General features: G+C 52.9%; 1 pseudogene; it reads right to left on the reverse strand.

Annotated features, from left to right (window-relative positions):
• Positions 1–3839: 3839 nt before the first annotated feature.
• LOC124651334 lies at positions 3840–4902 on the reverse strand (annotated as a pseudogene).
• Between the last annotated feature and the right edge of the window lie 211 nt (positions 4903–5113).

Consider the following 5113-nt stretch of genomic DNA (forward strand, 5'->3'; position numbering starts at 1 on the left):
ACCCAATATTGGTACCGATTCCGCAGAATCGCAAACCTGCAGAGAGACACTGCAGCGGTTCATTAGATGGAAATCTTGTTTACTCGTTGAGAGTAAAATATGAAAAGAAAGGGCAATGAACTAAATTAAGTTCCTTATGAGAATAGAACAACTATGCAGGCGTCCAAACAATTTAACCTGGACATAACCAAGTATTCGATCGTGCACACCCATGTTTTTATTCCGATCGTTTGGTTTTGAAGGGAGGGGCACGAAGCTCCGTTCTTTCTTGCCTTCAGGTGATTTTTTGGTCCATGGGGCTATCCAATTGATCATTACATAGATTTTCATGAAATTACAAAGATTAGAGTGACTCACAAATGAGTCAACAATAATCTGTAGTGTCGGGTATAATGTTGGATTGGATCTCTCCAGTCCAGCTGACATGAAGTGCGAGAATAAGAAAATAAAAATACATTTATTGCTGTTAGTGATGTATAGACTCCTTTACTGTATATTTCTACTATATGAGGGATTTCCCTGCATATTGTATCTCCTGTACATGTACTGGCCTTTGGCCCACAGTGAATACCAGTTGCTCATTCACAACATGGTATCAGAGCTACTGGTTTAGCTCTTTGCACGCTGCAACTCCGTGCTCGATCCGCGCCGCCGCCGATGATCTTTCTGGCCACCGCTGCTCCACTTTCTCCTTCCTCTCCCGTTCTTGCCGGGATCCATTTTCGTTGGTTTTGAGCTCCAAATCGAGCTCGGGCCGTCCCCGCCTCCGGCCAGCTCGCTCCGGCCTGCCACCGCCCCGGCTGGCCCCGTTCCCGGTCGTCCCTGCCCCGGCCGGCCTCTTCACCGGCGTGCAGCAGCAGCTCCGGCCGGCCCCATCTCCGGCTAGCTCGCCCCGGCCGGCTCCGCCCCGGCCGGCTCTGCCTCCGGCCGGCCTTGCTCCGCCCCGGCTCGCCCCGCCCCTGTCCGATCTTGCTACAGCCGGTGCTGTCTCTGTCCAGTTTTGCCAGATCTAGATCTGGTTTAAAAAAAAAAAATCATGGCGTCCTCCGCGTCTGGCTATGTCAGTATTCCTCGGTGCCCAGTGTCCTTTGACGGCACCAACTATGGGGAGTTTGCTGCCTTTATGCGCATCCACATGCGTGGTCTTCGGTTGTGGGGTGTTCTTACCGGCGAGGTCCCATGTCCGCCGCATCCCACTGCTCCTGTGCCTCCTACACCACCGCCAGTACCACAGGCCCTGGCTGATGATGCTCCTCAGGCTGCTCAGGAGGCAGCCAGGTCTGCCGAGCTTGCTGGTGATGAGGCATACGGGCAGCATGTACTTGCTTGCTCAGAGACTCTTGGTTCCTATCGGGATAGTCTGGCGGCTTTTACTTAGTGGTGTGATGAGAATGCTAATGCTGCTACTATTCTTTCTCAGAGTATTCAGCCACAATTTGTTTCTGAGTTTATGGGTCTTGCCACTGTTGCTGAGCTGTGGTCTCACCTTCGGCAGCTGGGGATTCTCTGTATTTATCTGTGTTGCGTCAGGAGCATGGTCTTCAGCAGGGTGACTCTACTGTTGATGAGTTCTACACCCAGAGTACGGCGATTTGGCGCCAGCTTGACTCCCTTTGCAGTGCTGTCTGTGATGCGTGCCAGTGTTGCCGGACAGTACGTTCAGATATGGATTTTCAGAGGATCCATGAGTGATCTTGGTCCTCTTCGCTACTTTCTTGGGCTTGAGGTTTCCTCTACCTCCGATGACTTCTATATCTCCCAGGAGAAGTATATTCAGGTCCTTCTCACTCGTGCCGCTCTTGGTGATGAGCGCACTGTCGAGACTCCTATGGAGCTCAATGTCCGTCTCCGTGTCACTGATGGAGATCCTCTTCCGGACCCGACTCGCTATCGTCACTTGGTTGGGAGCCTTGTCTACCTTGCTGTCACCCGTCCTGACATCTCCTACCCGGTCCACATTCCGAGTCAGTTCATGTCTGCTCCCACTAGTGTCCACTATAGTCATATCCTTCGTGTCCTCCGCTATATTCGTGGCACTATCTCCCGTCGTCTTTTCTTTCCTCGTTCCAGCTCCTTACAGCTCCAGACCTACTCAGATGCTACCTGGGCTAGTGATCCATCGGATCACAAGTCTCTTTCTGCTTACTGTGTTTTTCTTGGTGGTTCTCTCATTGCTTGGAAGATCAAGAAGCAGGTTGCAGTCTCTCGTTCGAGTGTCGAGGCTGAGTTGTGAGCGATGGCTCTCTTGACGGCAGAGGTGACTTGGTTACGCTCGGTTACTTGAGGACTTTGGTGTTTCTGCCGACGTACCGACTCCTCTTTTTATCGGACAAGTACCGGTGCCATCAACATTGCGTGTGATCCGGTGAAGCACGAGCTCACCACAAACACATTGGTGTTGCATGTAGATCAGGTTATGGCTCTTCATTATGTGCCTTCAGAGCTGCAGCTTGCTGACTTCTGCACGAAGGCCCAGACTAGAGCACAACATGGGTTCTTTCTCTCCAAACTCAGTGTTGTTGTTCCACCATGAGTTTAAGGGGGGTGTTAGTGATGTATTGACCCCTTTACTATATATTCCCACTGTATGAGGGGCTTCCCTGCATATTGTATCTCATGTACATGTACTGACCTTTGGCCCATAGTGAATACCAGTTGCTCATTCACAACAATTGCAAGAAGATAGAGTTACTTTTACTTGCAAATGATCGAAATTATTAATAGAACAATTTAAATAAAATGATTTTTTTTGATGAAGTAGTCTATGGGATCATTGTTAGGAATTTACGGTGATTGGGCTTCAAGGTGCAACGCGCCTTTGAGGAAATCTTCATGGCAGGGCGGTCGAGTAATAAGCCAATGAGGCAGTGTTAGAACTATGTCAGCGCGTGTTAGTTTTGGATTCGATGAAGCCGAGAAGTATGAAGCCCACACTTACAACGCTGGTCTCTAATACCATGTCGCGAAAGGAAACGTAGCTGCTTGCTTAAAATGCCATGATGCCAACGAGCTACAGGAAAATGTGGGCTGTGGCAATCGCAGGTAAGGCTGGACACGAGCTAGCTTGGTCCATGCTCGGTGCGAGCTGCACTTTAGCTCGCTCAAATTGAGCTCGGCTCGGTCTGGCTCGTTTGGCCTACGAGTTGGAAAATTAGGCTCGGCCCGAGCTTTGCACTAGCTCGGTCCAGCTCGCGAGCCTGGCCTACCCATTCTCTTCGCTCTGTTCTGCTCTTGAGACACTGACGAGTGGGCCCTTGTTCTCTGGTACCGGTGCAGTGCAGGGCTGCTGTCCGAGGCGACGCCGGTAAGTGCTCAGCGACGAAACGACGGAGGTTTGCAGGCCTGCATGATTCGGACTACAACTAGAAGGAGTTTTCATTTGCAGGGTATGGCTGACAGTGTTTGGAACACGAAAATAGTTTCGTTGAACACCTTGTTCGGACAGGATAATGACATATGTAATTTGACCAGTTCGTCAATCTAGCACCACAGTCAAGTTTCGAACTGTGAAGGACATGCTGTGGCGAAATAGTTTGTCATTCGGAGTTGTGAATTGCTGGGAACGCGAGCGGTATACATTTGTCCACGGTGACCGTGCATAGACAGCAGAAATGCGAACTTTCGGGCTGGACCGAGCCGAGCCGGCCGAGCCACGAGCTCGCCACGGTCCAGGAAATTGGGCTCGGCTCGGTCACTCCTTCTCGTGGGCCGAGCCCAACTCGGGGCGAACCGAGAAAAGCTCGGGCCGAGTCAAAAACTTGGCCCGAACGTCCACCCTTAATCGCAGGGGCACTCAACTCAACTAGTAATCAGTATTGCTAACAACAATAAACGCATCATCAAGTGATCTTCACGGCGTCCATGATCTTTTTGCCGTCGAGCTTGGTGGAGACGACGATCTTATAGAACTCCTCGACGCCGACGCTCCTGTAGCGCGGCTCCTGGTCGCGGACGACGTCCTCCAGCGGCCCGTACGTGCTGCCGTACTTGCCGCTGTGGAATGCGGCGATCGACATGCGGTCCTGGCGCAGGTTGACGACGGCCCTTGCTCGACGCTCTTGTACTTGCCATTGGTGAAGACCTCGACGATGTCGCCGACGTTGGCGAGGAGTGCTCCGGGGAGCAGCAAGACAGGGAGTCAGCGACCGTTCCTCCTGATCTGCAGCCCGGCAACGGAGCCCACCCGTAGCAGCAGGGTGAGCCCCGTGGCGTCGGAGTGCGGCGACAGGCCGAACACCCGGTCCGCGTGAGGCTCCCGGCACCACGAGCAGTAGTTCATCCTCATGGCCTGCACCTCGGCGAGCCTCGTCATGTCCGTGGGGTCACGCACGCCCAGGTTCCCCGCCATGGCCCCGAGCAGCTCGCGGGCCACCCTCTGCACCTCCGCGGAGTAGCTCTCCAGGCAATCCCTGCAGCAGCAAACAAATGGACTGCAGCTATCACAATTGTGATACGCCAGCAGTTAGATGAAAATACTTACTTGAATGTGGATGGGTTGGATGGCCAGACTCTAGAGGCGGGTGTGGCGGTAGCTGGGCGGCTGCGTGACGAGGTAGAACATGTCGGCCCAGTCGAGCTTCTGCTCCTCGGAGACGACGGACGCCTGGCCGTACCCCTCGATGCCTCCAGGCTCCTGGGCGAGAGCTTTCTTCTCCGGCAGCGGGAGGGCGAAGAATCCCATGACGCCCCGCTTCATCTCCTCGACTCCTCCATGGTCTCCTCCGGAACCCCGTGGTTGACGACCTCGAAGAAGCCCCAGTCCTCGCAAGCCATGCGCAGCTTGGCGGCCTCCTTGGCCCGGCCTTCCTCCTCCTGACCGAAGAGCCGGGCGAAGTCGACGACAGGGACATGCTCCTGCTCTTCAGCAGGGGCGTCGGGGAGGGTGGGCTCAGGCCGCAGGTAGCGGTTTAGTTGCGAGTGTTCCAGTTTTCTAGTACTGCGTTTAGCTCTTGGTTTTCGATTTTTATTTTTTCAGAGCTAGTTAGTATTCTTTATTTATGTATGATTAGGTCTCTGGTTCATGTTGTTTTTCATCTCTGAGAGCTATTTTAAATAAGTTGATTGGTGTTGGAGATGAGTAAATGTTTAATGCCTATAGTGATGCAAAAGGAAG

Source organism: Lolium rigidum, chromosome 5, assembly GCF_022539505.1.
Source record: "Lolium rigidum isolate FL_2022 chromosome 5, APGP_CSIRO_Lrig_0.1, whole genome shotgun sequence".
Classification (NCBI taxonomy): domain Eukaryota; kingdom Viridiplantae; phylum Streptophyta; class Magnoliopsida; order Poales; family Poaceae; genus Lolium; species Lolium rigidum.